At 42.0% G+C, this 19258-nt stretch overlaps 1 protein-coding gene and 1 long non-coding RNA gene across 7 annotated transcripts in view; one reads left to right on the forward strand and one right to left on the reverse strand.

Moving 5' to 3' along the window:
* LOC309637582 overlaps nucleotides 1–12734 on the reverse strand; it is a 56297-nt gene extending 43563 nt beyond the window's left edge. The window contains exon 1 of the long non-coding RNA XR_014250679.1: nucleotides 1–12734. This exon is cut by the window's left edge and continues 18315 nt beyond it. This is a non-coding gene — a long non-coding RNA (uncharacterized lncRNA).
* PTPRG (protein tyrosine phosphatase receptor type G) overlaps nucleotides 1–19258 on the forward strand; it is a 725147-nt gene that overhangs the window by 283122 nt on the left and 422767 nt on the right. The gene's annotated exons all lie outside the window — the stretch shown is intronic.

Consider the following 19258-nt stretch of genomic DNA (forward strand, 5'->3'; position numbering starts at 1 on the left):
ACTTATTCGTGTGTGTGTGCACACACTTGCAAATGTGTGCACATTGACACATGGGCATATTAAGTTCTATATAATTTTTATCACCTGTGTAGGTTCATATATCCACTACCACAGTCAATAGGTCCAACCGCACACGGGTCCCCTGTGTTGCCTTTTTATACCCACACCCACCTTCCTCCTAGCCTCCAATCCCTGACCCTGGCAACCTCTAATCTATCTGCCATTTCTAAAATTGTGTCCTTTCAAATATTATATGAATGGAATCATACAGTAAGTCAACTTTTTGGATTGGCTTTTTCCACTCAGTCCAATTTTCTAGTGACTCATCCAAATCGTTGAGTATATCAATCAATAAGCGGTTTCTTTCTTTGCCAATTTAAGAAAATATGGACTGTTATTTTAAGACGGTCCTTTAGGAAGCCAGCTTTTGTTACGATCGTTTCAGTGACATAAGTTGTCAAAGGCAGGTTGTATGCTATAATTGTCGTTCTCCAGAGTGTCCACTGAGTAGCTTTTATTTCGTCCAAAAAAATTGGCACAGACATGGCTCCTCGAAGCTTTTGTCAACCTGGGGGCCCAAAAACAAAACCCTGCAAAGACATTGATTAAAGATACCAGGGTAGGAGGCAACCGTTGAGGGCGGAAGAGGGTGTCTGCCTTTGACTTTCTTGCCATAGTGCTGTTCATGGAGTCCTGTCCTTTGTCTTCAAAGCTTTGCGGAAAGGCTCTACATAAAAGATGACGCAGGGGCCACCAAAGAGGCTTGTCTTTGTTGTTGTTTAGGTGGAAAGTATTGTTTTCTGCTATTGGCAAAGTAATTTTCAGCTCTAGGTGAGCCCGGATCAGTCGCAGTAGTTTTCACAAGCCTTATAGGAAGGCGTAGGCTGGTGTTAATTAGAAATGGGAGAGGAGAACGTGTGCTGGCATATACTCAGTCAGCTTGGGGTTCCTTCTGGAGGCTGGGGCGCTCCTCGGTGGTCTTGGCTGTAGTAGGGCAGTTGGTGCATGCCGATGCCGCTGGGTTTTATTATGCTATTTCGATTTCTGCCATGCACCCTGATGGTAGGGGTGCACTGCTGGTTTAGACATGCATTATGAGTTGTGAAATTAGATTGAAAGGATTTTATAGGGGCAGAATTAAGATGGGACATAAGCAGAGGCTGAAGCGGTTCTTACACTTTGAAATTGCATCATCATGTAATAAATGTATTGAAAACTTTTTTATATTGTCACCTAGAAAAATGGTCTCCCTTGAACTTTGGCCAAGGAACCCTAGTTAATATTAGAGGGTTATTGTTAATAATGTGGGTGTTTCCCAGACTTAAAGAGTGGCAGAATACAGTTACCTTTTACGTACCTGGACTTTGTTTTCTAGGTCTGCTTGTAAAAAATCCATTGCAAGGTATTTCCCTCCTGTTTCTTAGTTTCTGTCTGCTATCAGCCCAATTAGTATTTCTGCAAAGACTTAAGGTAGCTTATTGGAAAGTTTTAAGTTCCTTCCTAATATGTGATCCTGGGTGTGACATTGAACCTCTTGGGGTCTTAATTGCCTCAATATAAAATAAAAGATTAGATTTCACTAGGTGATCCCCAAACACCCCTTCAGTTTTCACAGTGAGTAAAATCTGTGGGTATGAAGTAGAAGACCTGCTGCCTTTTTCTGAATCGAGGTTGATGAGACAGTGCGGTTGCCCGGAATTTCTCGTGGAGACCCAGGAAGTGCCCCTGATGAAAGGAGCCAGTCTCCTCGGGTTGCTGGTGCTCAGGTTCAGACACGGGGTGGGCATGTCTGATAATAAGGTGACAGTGACCTGGTGCTGTGGAATCACCTTTCTTCACCCCTCTCCTGCCTGACCTGTGCACCTGCCTTGGTGATGTCAACGAGAGCTTTTAGGTGGTGGGCATTTAGGTGTTCACTATAAACTTCTTGCAACTTTATTGTATGTTTGAACATTTTCTAAATAATATGTAGGGGAAAAGAATCTAGTGGGAATTTTATTGCTTAAACTTCAGGACCAAATCAGAGTATATTTAGTTGCAGGTCTTAATAGCATAGACTTAATTCCTAGCTGTTGTAGGCGCTTCATCAGGGCACTCCTCTGGAGTGACAGGTGTCTACAGGGCAGGAATTTGTAATCGGTGAAGGATGCCTCCACGTTCCCTTAATCTTCTCTGCCTACCTGCTGTGTAAGGCAGTCTATCCTGGCTTTCCATCATGGGGCTCTGGAGTCCCATGTTACCTTGAGCAACATGACTTTGGGTTGCACAGGGCTCTGCTCCTGCTTGCTCTTTGCAAGCCTTGGATGAGTTCTTTTGTTTTTTTTTTCCAGGTTATCATTAAATACTGAACATATCATTTAAACTGGTAAAAGAAAGGTCAGCTTTGCATGTGTAGTGAGTGTGCAATTCAACTTTTTTTCACTTTCACTAGAAGAGAGTTCAGCAGTAAGAATGTTACCTGGAATGAACCTCAGAGGTGCCTTATGTATTCAGCAGAACTCAGTCATCAGCGCCAACTCTGAACACGTTGCCCAAGGTTAGGTTCATGTTGGCTAAGGAAAATAGCAGTAGAGCCAGGTAGCTCTGGGTCCCAATCCTATATCGTACCCTCTCCTAAGTTCAGGAACTTTAGACACTTAGTTAATTCATTTAACTTCTTTGCATCCCCTGTTCTTCTCTGTTGTAAATTGGGGATAATAAAATTACTTACCTCATGAGATTTTCATGAGAACAAAGCCAAGCAATCCCTCCCTGTGCACCTGTCATTGGTAATGATCAGTGAATGTTAGGTAGGGTGGTAGAATTCTTCCCTGCCACATAATTATGACCTATTCTTTCATGTTACTCCTTTATTTGCCCAGGATTTCATTCGATAGCCCAGGAGACAGAAGTGTTCTAATATCTCACAGCACCGTAGGGACTTCGTCTTGTGATACTGGTCTCTAAAGATGTCCGTCTTTGGTAGGTCGGTCAGTGGATCGTGCACCCCAGATCCCTGATAACTGGGTGTGGAGAGTCCCAGTCTTCTAATGCTGCTTAACTGTAAGCAAAGCAGTTAAATTGAGCATCTCAGGGATTCTGGTAGACTTAAGACAAATCTCAGGGGGATTAGGAAACCAGAGTCATTTGCTTGTCACTTGATCTTTCTCTAATAAACTATCAAGTTCAGCTTTGCATGCTGAACTGAATTAGTTTCAGCTCTTAATTTTTCACCTTGCAGCTGTAATTTCCTCACTGCCATTGCCGTCTTTAAATCTGCCTCACCAGTCACCTGGAGCATTCAATAACCCAGGCGTTTTAAGGTTTTCTCTTCAACATCCGTGCTTTGGAAATTTAGAGGAAATGACAGATTCGAAATACACTCGGAAGGAGGCAGAGTGGACCACGGGATCCTCCAGCTCCTTGCAACCTGTAGTGTCTGTATCTCATTCTTCCCGGATTGTTCCCCAGTGTTCCTCTCCGTGCTATTTCAGTGGTTCTGCAGAAGGTCTCTTGTGAGATTTCCGTGTCTTGGAAGGGCTGTCCGTGTCAGCATGCCACTGTCACCCAGGCGTGTTCAGTCATTCCCTCGTCCACCCACTCTGAGACCATTGCCCTCCAGCTCTGTTCCCTCCAGAGCTGCGGGCTCAAGCATTTGGCTGTGTCTGGGTGTCCAGAGAACAGGGGTCATTTCTGCTGATCAGTGGGGGTGATGGTGCTTTTTAGTCCAGAGGTAAACTGGGGAGTTGCTTCGTGTATATGGCCAGGGTATCTCTGGGGTCAAAACCAGTGCAACTTAGAATGCTCTCATTCAGCGTCTGTTCTCAACTCTGTCGTGTCAACCACCATGACGATAGTGATAGTAACCGTAATGATAATAGCAGCTACCAATTAGCCAGCTACATGCTTCCGTCATCTCATTGTATTCCCAAAAAGTCACGGGAGGAAAGGACTATTATTTTTCCCATTTCCTAGCTGAGAAAACTGAGTGCTAGAGCTCTCAGTCCAAAGCACATGTCTAGTAAGTGGTGAAGCCAAGATTCGAACTCGGGCAGTCTCTACCCCATGCTCAGTGACTGTGCATTATTCCCCAACTGTTATTTTCGGTGGAGTAAGTGGGGCAGGGCCTCTGTCCTGATACAGATGGCCTCTTATCTGATCGTAATATAATCATCCTGTTTTGGACTAGGGCACCCCGCACGCTGACAGGGCAGGTGGCAGCAAGCTACTTCCACTCCATGAGCAGGGCAGAGCCTGTTTGCCTTCTCATTGACTGAGCTTTCCTGCTTTGCTGTGTGTGCGTCTGGTGCCACTGGGTCCAGACCTCTGAGCCGAGCCCAGTGCCCCAAGGATAAAGTGTATTTCCTCTGATGGCCCTGTAGCCGGGGCAGCCACAGAAGGCCTGGGGTGTTGTACTGGGGTCATTTTCTGTCTGCTTTATCTGTACTCTTCTAGGAAATGCTGAGATTCAGCAGTTGTTCAAGAGGCACTGACATCTGATTATCACCCTGTAGGCTCTTGCCGTGACAAGTCTGCGGAGTTAAGTCAGTGCTGGTCCAGGCCTCCTTTGCCAGTCAGAGGGGCTCTGGCTTGTGTATAGGTATAATCTTCAATCTTATATGGACCAACGTAAGGATATCATGAAGGCTCTGAGGGTACAGTTTTACAAATGAAGCAGAGAACTCCTCTGTGCCTGCTTCCACGTGTGGGTGGGTAATTCACGCAGTGCCATTCGCACTGCATCCAGGGACGGGCTGACTTTGCTGTGCCCACTCTTTAGGGACACTGCCTCCAGCTACTGTCACCGGATATCATTTTGTCATTCGACACTGCCTATTGAACCTTTGTACTTCCCTCTTCCTGCTCCTGATGCACGTGAAGATACACTCCTCATTTTGCCCCTGGTACACACACTTCTATTTGCATTTGACCATGATGACTTTCCTTAACTGTAATGTCATAGAGGAGCGGGAGGTGGTGTTGGTTGGGACCTGGAAGGCTTCTGCTTGCCCCTCTCCACACAGGTGTGGGATTGAGACTGGGGCCGAGGACCAGAAGGGAAAAGGGGGAGCACATCCCCATTTTAGAACACCTGGCTGGGATTTAGGAGAGGGAAGTGAGTATAGCTCCTGTCTGTAAAAGTTACAGTTTTACAGAGTTTTGCCCTCTTTGGAACTGGTTGCTCTTTTATCCTAGCGGAGACTTGTGTTTGTGGGAAGAGAGACCGCCGGAGTGCTGGGGCCCCGGGATCACAGCAAGACTTGACGGGAGACGCAAGGCTTGTTGGCTGGGTCGAACATCAGACTTTGAGCCAAGAGTAGTTCTTCGTCAGGTTGCCCAGGATTGGGAAGGGAGCTGTACCAGATGGCCTCCTGGCCCCAGAAGTTCCTTCTGGAGCCGATCAGGGTTTCCTGTCACTGTGATTCAGCAGCAGCAGGCATTGATGGCGCCCTGCTGGGTGCCTGGCATGGCCAAGGAGTGGCTGCTTATGGAGACGTACCAGGGGCCCCCGTTGAGCTGACTTGGTTGTCTGAAGTGAGAATGGTTAAATGGGTAATTGGTGGAAGCAGAAAGCCAAGGGAAGCAGGTCCCTGCTGGGTAGCCGGTTCGTTGGAAGGGGCTGTGCATATAATATATAGCAGGCGCCAAAGTGGGTGACCTTTCCAAACGGGAGTCTTTCTCCTTCTCTTCTTTCTCTCCTTTTTGTTTTATAATAATAATAGCTTTCACTGTTCATTGCTCTTTATGAACCGTACACTAAGCTCTTCCCATCCATTATTCATTTGATCTTTTCATGACTCCTATCTTCATGTTAAAAATAAGGAATCGTTTTGGGAAGTGACAGAAGTGGGGCCTTGGGCAGGTCTAACTCCTTAACAATCCAAGCCCTTACCCTATACCTCTTCTCCATCTCTCTGTGCAGCTCTCTCTCCCTCCCTTCCTCAGGGATTCCTTGAGCATTCATCCTGTATCAAGTTGGTGATGGAGTTCCCGAGACGAGGGACATAGCCCTTCTCTTAAGGAGCTCAAAATTGAATTGTGTAGGAAAAGTACATGCATCTGACCCTTTGAAGGTGAGGGAAAGCCCAGGACTGTGTGAGGCCCATTGGTGAGTTCCCGCCTGTGCCTGTGGCCTGGAAGTTGGTTATAAAGTTTGAGCGCAGTGGTCTTTCTTCCACTGGGAGTCTGAGCCCTTGGGGCCTTGCTGGGGTGAGCACCTTTCTCCTGGCAGCGTAGAGCATGAGTTGCTGGTGTGGTTCCCTTCTTCTGTGGCTGTCCCGTGGATGTGGTTTAACAAGTAGGATTGGCTAGGTACACCCCTACGCTTAAGGTCTTCTGTTTTACTTAAGCCTCCTCCTTCTGCCCTCCAAATTCTCCCTTTACAAAGGAGAAGAGAAGGGACATGTCTTGAGACCCGGTTTTGTGCCAGGCTCTGGACTGGCCACTTAAAATGTTAGTTACATCATCCTCATAAAAACTCTGTCTAATGGATCATGTTCTGTCTTATCCAATGGTGGAAGAGCCCCAAGATCAGAGAATGTCAGGTACCTTTATGTCACTTCTTTGCCCACAGCCCTCTTGTGCTTCCTTTCCTCTCTCAGAACTGATTCCACAATCGCTAAGTTCTAGAAGAAAGGCCTTCTGGAGCCTTGCCCCTGTCGGCCTTACTGACTTCACATTCCTCCCAGTTGGCCCCAGCACCCTGGCCTCCCGGCTGTCCTTTGATGGGCTGTGTTCTCCCACCCGGCACCTTGGATTTCAGTGCCCCCTCTTGCCTCCCTCTCCCTTACCTTGTTCCTCTCCCCCCTTCTGGGCTCTCTCCTCTTTTGGTTAAATTTTTCCCATGTGAGTTTCATTTTGATGGGCAAAGTGAACACATTTAGCATATAGAATTGCCCTGAGGCTAATTTGTAACAGAAAATTGTTTGCAAAGCGATGGATTTTTTTTGTTTGAGTTAGCACAAGTAAGGCAAACAAGTCAGGGTCAAGGTCAAATACTGTTTCTTGCAGTTTTCGAAGTTTCTAGGGCCAGGCTCTCTAGATCTCATATTATTTGGAATTCCTTTGGGCATTGGTCTTTGTACCTGAAAGAGCCTCATATTTAATTCAGCAGGCACATTTATAACAAGGTCTTATAATGATGAGACCTTGATGACTTGCTCAGAATTTTTTTTTTAGATTTTAGCAGGATTAGGAGATCTCTGGCTTTGAGGTCAGTCTCCTCTAAGAACTTTTTTGGTAAAACAAGCCTATTCTTTTCTGTGGCCTCCCTGCTTTGCATACTTTGAGGAGGATAGAATTTCACTTGCTAATCACTATGGCCTTTCCTGCCGCTGATTTTATTTTTGCTCTGATGTACCTGTTATTGGTCCGTTCACCATAGACTTGCTGTCACTTGCACCTCAAACGGTGACGCTGTCTCTGAGGGACTGAGTTCAGAGGATGCGTAGACCCAGATCTCTCTGCAAGGAGGTTTCCCACTTTTTCGAAGCATCTCCATGTATAATATTTCAGAATTCATTTTCTATTTTGACTTAGGGGTGTCCTTCTACAAATCCCTGGGCGTGGTCCTCTTTTGCGAGAAGCACAGAACAAAAAGAACATGTGGCGGTCAGCCTGTGGGCAGATCATTGTGAGAAATACAATTACATGTCTGTATTTGGGCTGAAGGACTAAAAAAATGTTGAAACCCTAAGGGAATATTTGCTTCTCATTCGGGTGACTGCACGCTTTTCAGATTCTGCCAAGAGAGTCTTTAATGTGTTTGCCTGCGAGCGACCCAAAGTTGTCTGCGGTGTGCTTGGTCCCCCTTGACTGACGCGTCCTTGGCTCGGTCGCTTCAGTGCTCCTTGTGACTGTCCTGTCCTCCCCTCCGCCTGGTGCCACTGGCACTTCCACCCACCCTCCTCGTCCTCTGTCCCTCCTACTTGTCATCACCAGGGATTGAACTTTCATCAGGCACAGGCCTTCTGCGTAAACACCTTTCTCAGTAAGTGTTGAGATGAGATAGGCTCTAGGAGGCTCTGTGCAGGGATGCATGGACCTTCCCAGGAAAGGGGCTGGATGGTAACTGATTCAGGCTTTTGTGGCCCCTGGTTTTGGTTGCAGCTGTTGAACTCTGCTGCTGTAGCACAGAAGTCGCCGTGAGATGTTATGTAAATGAATGAATGTCGCTCTGTTTCAGTAAAATTTAATTTACAAAAGCGCGGCTGGACTGTGTTTGGCTTGTGGACCATAGTTTACTTGGGGAGATGAAATCACTTATCTAAGAATGTGAAGCTAATACGCGCCAGGGCTACGATGTGAACCCCTGGTGTTCAATTTTGAAGTGTCTGTGTTGATCCTCTCTGCACTTCACGAGAGACCTATTGGACTTAACTTACTTGAGCCTTTCTCTTCTCTCCTAGGAAAATGCAGTTAATAGTTTTTTTTGTTTGTTTGTTTTTTTAGGGTTATTGTAAGAGTCAAATAACATGGGATAGGAAAGTGTTAGTTGAATAAATAATGATATTACATAGAAAAACTAAAATAGGTTTCTAATACATGGACAACTATCAAATAAAACTTTCTGCCTTTTCCTTTGACTTCTAATTATTGAAATGCTAATTAGTGGATAAATATCACTTATTTATGTTATCGAATAAAAAACACAGATGTGCCTATTTATTAGCCTTTGTATACATCAAGGAATATGTTCGTCAAAGCGATGTTTTTAACTGTTTTTACAGAGATCTTTCTAGCTTTTCAGAGTGTGTCCCTTCACTGAGCACAGACTTGTCACCCTATCCCTTATTCCAGGGAGCAGTTGATAAAGCAGTAATAATATGCCGCTTACTGGGTGCTTATGCAAATTCGTGTGGTTTCTGTTTTTATGAAAGGGTAACGTGTGTATAAAGTGAACTCACTTTCACTGTTCAGCTTAATGATGCGTGTGCTGATGTGCAAGCAACAACCACCCAGATGGATGCAGAGAATGTTCCCGACTCCTCATAAAGATTCCCTTGCAGGCTTTCCTTATCTGTAAACTCCCCTCTCCCAGAGGGAACCACCCTTCTAATTTCTGTGACCATTGATGAGTTTTGCCTGTTCTTGATCTACAAATGGAATAATACGTTATGTACTTTCTGTGCCTGGATTTTTCTCTCAGCATTTCTGTGAGATTTGTCTATGTCGTTACTTATACTTACATAGTTTGTTCTCTCTTTTTGCTGTGTCCTGTTTTGTTGCATGTTTGTGCCACAATTTACTTATCTGTGCTCCTTGCTAATGGGCATTCCTGTTTGAGCCTACAGGAAATAAATCTGCTGTGAACTTAAGTGTGTTATTTTGGTGAACATACATATTTTTTATTTCTCTTTGATATATAAATTAGTATTGTTTCTATTAGAGGAGATCAGAGTGTGTGTATTTGAGGGGTGTTTAAGAGCCATCTTGAGAGAGAGAGTTTTATTCCAGGTGTGTGCGTATTAGAAATTTCAAGATAAAAACACTTAAATATGTAATTCTGGAAGCATTTCAAGTATTTTTTTAAATCAGGAAGTAAACAATGACCATGCGTATTGTCTTAGTTAATTAAAATATAATGTTATGATTTAAAATCATCCAAGCAAGAATACATGTGAAGTACAAAATGCTCAGCATTATCATTTACATTGTTTTAGGGAAAAAGTGTATATACATGCTATTGTATAAATATCATTGTTTTCTTGCCTTTTTTGGGGAATATGTATATAAATAGTTTTAATACACAATACACTTCGCTGATGCTGAGTTTTCCATTGTAAAGTGGGAAACATGATTCTTACCTCCCAGTGTTGAGCGTCAGGTGGTTATATAAAATCTGTGACAGTGCTGTATAAACTGTAAAGTTCTTCTGAGATGTTGGTTAAAATAGAGGCAGACAACTGGGTTGAGTGAGGCTTCCTCTTGTGAAATAAATTAGGTCATTTACCAAAAGTTCACTTAATGAATACGACGAGGAAATTTTGTTTAAAAATTGCTGTTTAGAAAATCAGCGGTGGAATAGAGTTAGAGGTGATTCAAATCAGAAGTTTTAGGAAAAGCAGGGGATTTTTTTTTTTTTTTTCTTTCAGATTGTCAGTCTCTCTGTGCCTCAGTTTCCTTGTTTCTAAAACGGAGGGGCAGTAAGTAGAGTGTCTTGAAGGTCCCTTCCAGCACTCCAGTTTATTCACCCTCCCTTTTATTGTTAAAAAGCATAAAAATGCTGACTCTCCACTGGGTATTTGACTCTAGTAGAGAAAATACCATCTGTGGGCCCAGTTGGATCATGGGGTGGATCGTTTGACAGAATCTGTAGTAACTTCATGAAAAGAAGAAAGTTTGTGTTTAAAAATACTTGTTTTGTCTCTCCTGCCAGGACTGAATTGTCCTGTTCGGACCTGTTGGGTTCCAGCTTGAATACCTTAAAAGTGACAAGTTTGCACAGGGGAAAAGGAGAGAGACCTGTTTCTCTCTAGCCTTAAGTTTTAGAATTCATCTTGTGTCCTGCTAACCAGTCAATTCCGGGGAAGGAGCCAGCCGTTGGTCGTCAGGGCAGCGGGTTGTGGAAATATTTTAAACCTGAGTGTTTTTGCCTAGCATTTCAGAAGCCAAGCTCAAAGCTCTCGACAGCTGAAAATACCCCCTCTCTCTATGCAACCAACATGCAGGCAGCTGATTCTAGGATCACAGAGCTTTTCCCATATACTCCATTTACTGTTGAAACCTCAGTAAGAGAAGCACTTCTCAAAACGTCTTGCTATGGAGTGGATTGGGCCAAATAAATATATTTCCTGTGGAAATAACACACACTTGTATTAAGGACAGTCTCTGTAGTGCAGCGGGTGTTTGAAACACAGTAAGATTGTTGGTTCCGGAGTTAACAATGAATTGCTTTTGTAGAGTTTGGCCCCGCGTCTCGCTAGCTTTATGATCTTGGACAAATGACTTATTCCCTCTGAGCCCCGATTTCCCCATCTGTAAAATGGGATCACACTTAGTTCTGAGGCTGGTTTGACGATGCCGGCAGTGCTTGCTTGCCTGGCCCTTCGTAAGTGCTCACTCAGCATTCGCCATGATCATCTGTGAGGTGTATCATTATATGTATATAAAGGGTCATAATAATCTCTTCTCGGTGAGCTGGGCCAGGATGTGTGTGAGACTTCTGCGTGTCTAGGTTGTGTGTTCCCAGGAGAATCCAGAAGTCGTGGCGCAAGTGGAATACCCAGGCTGGCAAAACAACTACATTTGAAAAGAGGAAGAGCCTTTCCTTGAAATTATAGTTCTCATTTGAGATCCATCTTTAGAAAATCTGAGGAGTTGGTTTTGAATCAGACCCATCCATCACTGGAATGAGGAAGAGTTAGAAAGGGAACCAACTGAGTTCCCAGATGTGACTTTTTTTTCTTCCCATTTCAGAAGAGTCATTGGGTTGGAGCAAATGGAGTCAACCATTTGGGGAAGCTGTTCACTAAAGTTGAAGATTTCTCTGCTTCATGAGCAGACAATTCCATTTGTAGCTTAGAGAACCTCTTGATCCACGTAGCCTGGGCGACATGTGGAATGTTCATCGCGTCACAATTTGTCGTGCAGAAAACTGGCTACAACCTGAACAGCTTTCACCAGGCAGTCAGTAAATTTATGTGGCGTATTCATACCTTGGGGGACCAGGCAGCTGCTAAAATTAATAAACAAGACCCATAGATCAACGTGGCTAAACTTTTAGCTTTACCTATAACATTTCATATCTTTAATGTTAACACAGATCTAGAGCAAATATACCGAAACATTAAATCCCGTTAAGTGAATGGTGGTAGCCATATGGCCATCAGTTATATTTTTTCTGGGCATTAGAAACCTTTCTTAATTTTAGATAGCTGGTAGAAAAAAAGAAAAGTACTGTAGGGTGGGTTATGGGTTGCATTTGGCATTTATGTTTATGTTATAAAATATGATTTCCTTCAGGAAAATAAATTGGTAATGTGTGGTACAATGAAGTGTCTTGTGTGAATGTGGGTATATTTTTTTGCGAGTGGCGAGGGGAGGTAAGTAGTTTTTTCCATCCCATTTCTCTCCTTCCCAGGAAGACATTTTTACCCATTAGCTCTCTATCGTGACTAAGAATGAGTGACAGTTCCGAAGGCGGTGTAGATGAGCCGCTAAGTGATCAGGGCGCTGAGTCAGCTTTTCTGGGTTCACGCCGGTTCCCACCCCTAATGACTGCGCCATAAGAGGCAAGAACCTCAACCTTCTTCTGCCCCGTTGCCTTGCCTCTCTGTCAAACACTGTCCCGTAGAGTAGTGGGTAGTGAATGGATTTATTTCTGGTGATTCAAATCCTAGACAGTGTTTGACACAGAATAAATGTTGGCTGTTTTTATTATTACAGTTTGCTGTGGGAAAAGGCCCTCTGAAACCACTTGCAGACCCTAGCAACAGAAGCTCTGAGTCAGACTGTCCCAGCCACAGGAACGCAGAGCCCAGCGCCCTGAGCCAGTGCGCTTTCCTCCACCCTCCACTCATCTTGACAGCTCAGGCTCTCCCTGGCCAGTGTCGTAAACAAGGGCTGCCCCCGTTCTCTCTATTCCAGGCCTTGAGAGGTGGGCTTGGCCAGCAGCCTGTGCTGGATTCTATCGACCAGCTTTGGGAAGCTCACCTCCTCGAGTCTGACCAGGTTTGATGTGTTTCTCTCCAGGATTTTATCTAGCTTATGCAAATAGGTTTTCAGTGTTGCTGGTGGGTTGCATATTTAAAGGCACCAGGATAATTTCAAATTTGTAGGTGCTTCTGGGATGGGGGTACATTTGGGGTCAGGGAGGTGAATGTCTTCCTTTGCACTTAAATACCCACAACACTTTTTCCTCTTCTTCCTTCCTTCTCCTTTTACTGACACACACACACTCACTGACTTTAGATTTGTAGGACTTGTTTGGGACAGTGGTGGGTTCTCGACCAGGGGTGGTTATGTCCCCTAGGACACATTTGGCAACGTCTGAAGATAATGTTGATTGTTATGACTTGAGGCGGAGGACAGTGCTGCTGGCATCTAGTGGGTAGAGGCTAGGGATGCTGCTAAACACCCTAAAACGCCCAGGTCAACCCTTACAGCAAAGAATCTGGCCCAAATTGTCAGTCGTGCTAAGGTTGAGAAACCCTGTCCTTGGCTGATGAGAGAATTGTAGTTCCATAACTGAAGTTCCAAGGCCAAATCACATCAGTGTTGTTTCAGCATGGAATAAATCTGGCACCAAAGACTTACCCTTAGGTAGAACTGAAAGACAGAGCAGGTCAGGAGAGGTCTTAATAGGTCAACTTATTAAGTCTTGACTATCCTAGGACTTTTAACAGGTGTACCGGCTAAGTAGGAATAGAAAATTGTTGCCTTTAGAAATTCTCCTTCCTCTTTTTCCTCTTCCACATGCCCTTATCTAAAGAAGGGAGATTCAAAGTGGATAAAGATCTCACGAAATCTCTTACTCTGGCTTTTGATCCCTCTCCTCATTTTCTTCCTCTCTTTTCAGTGTGTAGAAATCATATGTCAAAGCATAGACCTGCTTAGAATATTGAGTGTTCATGGAGGCTGGAGCCATCTTTCTCTGCATCCTGTTTCAGCAACTGATGCTTGAAGAAGTTGTTCCTATTGACACCATTCAGGGAGCTATTTCAGAAGGGCCCTGGGATTGCCTGGGGATGGCGTCAGATGTACTTGAATGCCATCTGCGAGGCAAAAGGCTTTGAGAGAGAGAGGATCCTCTTTTAAAAGAATCATAATGTTCTTAATTTTAATTACACAGGCTACTTGATTAATCAGTAAACTTCCATCTTTATAAACAAGGGGAAATGGGAAGTGTTTCAAAATGGTTACCCAGTGGCTCCAAAGAGATGTTTGCTGTGTATTTATATTTTGGGACTTGGATAGCTGGCGATTCAGGCATCTATCAGATGGAGGGCTGTCTGCTTGGATATGTGCCTCAGTGACACACACACACACACATTTTATAGACTGGCTTCAAGCCTTTGCTGAGATCTTTCTATTCTTATTTTTGAAAGTGCCATCATTCCTTTCTAGCGATGAAAACTGGAGAACAAAACTTGCGGAGATAGTTGGATTTTTTTCCACTCCCACCATGTGCCTAGAATCAGGGTGAAGTATGGGCCAGTCTCCCCCTTGATAAGAACTTAACGTGAGGGACACAACTGGCAGTGGGGAAACCTTATAACTGAAATCCACTTCCTACTTTTTAAAGCCTTAATCATGATGGACTAAAAGCAGTTTCTCTCTCCGAAAAAAAAAAAGCATTACAAAAACTGCTTACAAATTTGAGCATTCAATAGCCCAATGTCAATGAAAGATTCTTCTACTATTAAAAACAGTAATTAGGAAGGACACCTCATCACTTCTGTGGTATTCTTGCCAAAAAGGCATGATCTCACTCCAATCCTGGGATGCCATCAGACACCCCAAATTGAAGGACATTCTATATTAACTGATCAGGACTCTTTTGTCAAAATCGTCAAAGACCAGGAAAGACTAAGAGGCTGTTATAGACAGGAGGAGGCTAAGGAGAAATAACTAAATGAAGTATGGGATTCTGGAACTAGGAAAGGACATTAAGGAAAATCTGGAACAATTCAAATAAGGTCTTTCAGTTCATAATTTCTCGCCAATGTTCATTTCCTGGTTTTGATAATTGGGATGTGGTTATATAAGATGATATTTGGGGAAGCTGGGTGAGGAAAATTATACTATTTTCGTAACTTTTCTGTAATTCTAAAATTTGTTCAATAGAAATTGGTTGTTTTCAAAAGCAATAATTATTATCTATAGCGAAGCAAGTTAAATGGTTTCTGTTGTTTGCTCATCCAGATAGCAATTGAAATTGCATTTCATAAAAGTATATAGTTCAACAAATGTGTTAGTTTTATGAATTACAAAACCATGAAAGTGTCAGTTCCAAATATTAAATGGCAAATTAATTTCTTTTACAGAGGGGATACATTAGTAAACATTTTGAAGTTAGTACTTGGCTTTTAAAAAAATTATTATAGGAGTAACAGGCTTACTGTCAAAAGTTAAATAATGAAAAGTAGAAACGAGTGTTCTCCTGCTTAATTCCTTTTTCCACTCCCCCTTACATTATTACTGTACCACCTTCCACTGTTGAAAGTTAGGTACAAGTTCAGGATTTTGAGTTCACAAATGTCTATATAGGTAATATGTATTAAGCAGAATGTGATCACACTGTCAAAGCCTTTCTATAGCTTGCCTTCCTCTTCCCCCACCTAAAAGTAATTCATGGCTTTCCTCAGTACCCGTATTTATACCTTGTCATTTATTTGCTATAAAATATTACATTTTTAAAATCTGTTATAAAGTGTTTACTTATTTATGGACATTTCATCTGTCTCCCACTTACATTCATAAATGTCTCCTCCTCTCTGTGTATTCCTGTTTTTTTTTAATATTAAGAAATGTAACTTTTCATTCAGGCCTATATTTTTATATCAGAAAGGAAGTATGGAGTCTTTGTTTTGTGCAATTTTTACATTCCTTTTTAATTTTTTTGTATCTGAAGCGTAACTTCCTAGACATCAAGTGTCTGGGTCCAAATATAAGAATATTTTACATTTAATCTGCAAAGAAGAAAAGTCATATTTAAATTCTGCAATTTTGGGCTTTCATTTAATTTTTAGACCAGTGTGGACCCACCAGTAGCACAGAAGCATGACTTAGTGTTTGTATACTTATTCCCTAAGTATTGACAACATCAATGTTCTGCAGCAGAGGAAAGGTATTTGAGAATGCTGGCCCGGCCCTCAGAAGTTAATTTTATGTTTTTAAACTTTGGTACAAATGCTTAGATCTCCAGTAGGGGGTTAATATGTAAACCGCAGAGAAACCTCACAGGTGCCTAATTTTGGTTGTTTTGTAGTTTATCATTAGACCAGAAGTGGAGAGGAAACAGCTGACCAAACAACTTGCAGAAATTTATCATATTTGAGTGGTTAATAAAAATACACTAAATAGAATAATGTTTAGTAGTTGTGGGTAGGCCTTGGTAGAAAAAGCATTAATTGTTTATTTGCAAGTCAGAAACATGCTCGCTGGATGCTAACATGTTTACATATGGAAATTTCTGATGCAGTGGGATGGAAACAATGAAAATAGTGGCACTAAGAAGGAGAAAACATAAAATGAATGCTAGTTGGTAAAAAAAAAAAAAAACCAAAAACCTCTTTGTATCCAAAATATTGAAACTGTGCAAGCTGTGTGTTCTGTGGATTTATTGGGTTAGCAGTGACACCTTTCAAAATTAGGAAGACCTTATTTTGAATATAGAAGGCTGGCATAATTACTGAAAGTACAGTAAATGTTCCTGTCATTCTTTGGGTTTAATCTGAACGTAATTAGCTCCTTGCACAATAGAGTATTTAATTTGAAATGCTGCCAAGGCTTATTATGTGAGAGAAAAGTACTTCCTGAGATCTCTGTTGTTAATTTGGGACTTTCTGTATGAGACAATTTTCACCAGAGTGTCAGGGTATCAGAATTGTTGCTCATATTCTGGCATTTATCACCAAAACTCACTGAAACACTTAACATTTTCAGTTTTATTGATGGAGCCTTTTATGAATATTGGGGAATTTGCGGCATCTCATGGAAAGAAGCTACTTTTGGGAGACCTGACAAGCCTGAGTGATAGATCCCTTTGCCTTGGAGAGCCTTCCTCATTCAGTGATTTTGGTAGTAAATATGAGCCAGTAGGATTTCATTCTTTTATCTGTTTTCGGTTCTCTTTAATGGTTGATTGCCGAGTCAGGCTAGGAAATATAAAATGTGAACACCAGTTTTCTTTGATTTGCATTTCTGTTTTCATTGTGACTTGGTATTTCCCTGGACTTGTAAAACACAATAGAAGTCTACAATTTTGAAGTTGGAGTGCAGGATATTTTAATATGCTTTAATGAGTTTGTAGATGTATCAAATGACATGGTTTAACCAGTAATGCCTGTTATTCTATAAGATCACTAACCTGTGTATATCAGAATTCTTCGGTCTTTTCAACTATTGCCATATAGTAATAGAAAAAAAGTCTAACCAAGGGTATAAAAAACTGCAAAGTAGCCAACATAAGTTCACCATGAATAAAGCCTGTGGAATTTACTTCATTTCCTTTTTTGATAAGAAATAAAACAAAGTTCTAAAAATTCGTTACAAAAATGATTGGGAAGTGTGAGCTCTAGGCCAATAAAACTATTTACTTTACATGGTGATCAAAGAATTTGAACGTTGATTAATAAGGCAATGAAAACCTTGAGGGACAGCTTTCTTTGTAGGGTTCTCGGCTGTTTATCTCTGTGTCCTCAGGATCAGTTCAGACTGAAATACTGGAACAATTTTAAGTCTTCTGATATGTGAACAGGGGATGTCTTTCCTTTTACTTAAGTCTTTAATTTCTTTTTATGATGTCTTTGTAGTTTTCAGTGTGCAAGTCTTATACTTCTTTTGTAAAATTTATTCCGACGAATTTTATTCTTTTTGATGTTCTTAATTTCAATTTTAGAGTGTTCATTTCTAGTGTATAGAAAACCAATGAGTTTTATATATTTATCTGGTATCCTGCAAACTTGCTGAATTCATTTATTAGCTCTAATCACTTTTTGGTGGGTTTCTTTGGAATCGTCTATATACAGGATCATATCTTCTGCAACTGGAGATAGTTTTACTTCTTTGTTTCTGATCTGGATGCCTTTTATTTCTTTTTCTTGCCTAATTGCCTTGGCTAGAACCTCCAGTACAGTGTTGAATAGCAGTGGTGAGACTGGACATCCATGTCTTCTTTAGGTATTTTAAGGTGCATTTTCTTCTTCTCGGACTGTTTATATTCTCTTATGTGATGTTTTTATAATTCTTTAAATTATAATGAAAGAAACTCAAATTAATTTACAGTTTGAGGATGTAGAAGACTGAACTGGGGGTTGTTTCCACTGCAGCACACTGCCTTTTTCTGGACTTGGCTTGTTACAGGTTCATGTGAAAAGTGACCTGGTGATGATTCTGGTGACAGTCTCTTTTCTATGCATCTTCATCGTATTATAGTGTGAAAAAGAGCTTCACACTCTCTGGCTTTATTAATAGGATGGTCACATCAGGCAAACTAATCAGGATTTAAAAATTCATTGAGGGACTCCCTGGTGGTCCAGTGGGTAAGACTCCACGCTCACAATGCAGAGGGCCCAGTTTCAATCCCTGTTTGGGGAGCTAGATCCAGCGTGCATGCTGCAACTAAGAGTTCACATACTGCAACTAAGAAGTCCACATGCTGCCACCAAAGGTCCTGCATGCCACAATGGAGATCCTGCGTGCTGCAACTAAAACCTGGTGCAGCATGCATGCATAAATAAATAAATAAATAATGCATACACACACACACACACACACGCACACACGCACACACGCACACACGCACACACGCACACACACACACATATATATATATATTAAAAAAATTCATTTAGTTACTGAATATTTACTGAGTGCTTACCAAATACCAGGCATGATAGATATTCTGGAGAAATAGCACTTCATAAGAAACTTAGAGGCTTGTTGCTAGAGTCAGACAAATTAACAAATTGATAAATACAAAATTTGTTTTATCTGTTTATCTCCTCCTCACAACCTTTTCTAGGATTCCTATTTTCAGATGCGTTCAGGAAAGGATGTATGGCATGGTGAGAAGGTCTAAAATCGTGTATTGTGAGGAAAAGCTAAAAGAATCAGGGAGTGATTGCCTGATGTTTAGACAAGAATCTTGGGATATGGGTGAAGAAAGAAGGAAGTTACATGATAGTGGTTGCAAATATTTGTCCTCTGCACACAGTAATATATTGATTAACATTCAGACTGGTGGCCAATAGGTGGAAGTTAGAGTGAGAGTGGTTTTGGTCTCTTTAAACCAGGAGATTTCCACTGGGTCAATGTCTCTTTGATTGCAACAGGTTAGATTGGATAACCACTGACCTCTTTAGACAGACCATGCTATCTTTTTTTCCCACAGTCCCCACCACTCCCTATTGTCTCTTTTTGGCCTGTCTCACTCATTTGTTACCTTCTTGGCATCCTTATCATATTGTTTTACAGGGGGAGTTTTCTAGCTATTTGAGTGGTCCATGACCAGAATAGGGAGGAAGTTAGTGGTAGTAAGGGTAATAGCTTCCTTCTTTAAAAGAAAACTCTAGTTACCATTTTTCTTGGAAATACAGAGTTGACTAGATTTATT

Source organism: Balaenoptera physalus (assembly GCF_965194825.1).
Source record: "Balaenoptera physalus genome assembly, chromosome: 11".
NCBI classification, from domain to species: Eukaryota; Metazoa; Chordata; class Mammalia; order Artiodactyla; family Balaenopteridae; genus Balaenoptera; species Balaenoptera physalus.